General features: G+C 44.7%; 1 pseudogene; it reads right to left on the reverse strand.

Moving 5' to 3' along the window:
* Positions 1-275: 275 nt before the first annotated feature.
* Positions 276-426, reverse strand: LOC133399015 (U1 spliceosomal RNA; annotated as a pseudogene).
* Positions 427-855: the final 429 nt, after the last annotated feature.

The following is an 855-nucleotide window of genomic DNA, read 5'->3' on the forward strand; positions in this document are numbered from 1 at the left end:
TACACACACAGAGTACGGTTGCCTGTGATTATACACATGGCCAGCAGGTGGTTTCGTGTGCACATGAAGCATCAAGACATGGACCATGACTCGAAACCAATGACCGAAGCCTTACAATGTTATGAAGCTTCATCTTGTCATTACTAATTGGTTCTACTACTCAGAGTAAACCCATGTATGCTAGAAATTACATCATACTGCAGTAACATAGCATCATATGATGTACACTCCAGCTTTTACAATGAACAACACCCTCATTATTTTCAACAAACTTTCAGGGGAGCCCCCCGCTACCAGAAATTATGCAGTCAAGATTTCCACATTTGGGGAACTCGCAGAGATCAGCACAACCGGAGTGCAATGGCTGAGCCTCACCCTGGGTGAACCACCTTCTTGATCATGGTGTCTCCCCAGCCAGATAAGTATGGGTTGGACTCGGCGCGAGCACGCAAGTCATTCACGCGCACGCTATGTCAAGCGACGGTGTCGTCATGAGCATGTGAACAACCATACACACAACGGGCAAGCCGGAACATACGCTAGATGAAACACTACTGTGTGTTAATACATGAACAAATGATTGGACAAATTAAAAAAAAATCGAAAGTAAACATAATTAGAAGTAGTTCTTGACGTAAATAATAATAAATATTAAACACGAAAAAATACTTCTGGTTCCAACAGTTGGCTGCGCATCTCACATTGCTACTGCCACCTACTAAGAGCTATTGCGCATGACAACCTTGGCGACGTTTTAGACAAAAAGCATTCATTCTACTTCCCATGGGCTCACCAACTGTGGGAGGGGCCATAGGGGTCGGGTGCAGTGCGAGCTGGGAGATTTACTTGGTTGTG

This window comes from Phycodurus eques, unplaced genomic scaffold, assembly GCF_024500275.1.
Source record: "Phycodurus eques isolate BA_2022a unplaced genomic scaffold, UOR_Pequ_1.1 contig_1324, whole genome shotgun sequence".
Taxonomy (NCBI): Eukaryota; Metazoa; Chordata; class Actinopteri; order Syngnathiformes; family Syngnathidae; genus Phycodurus; species Phycodurus eques.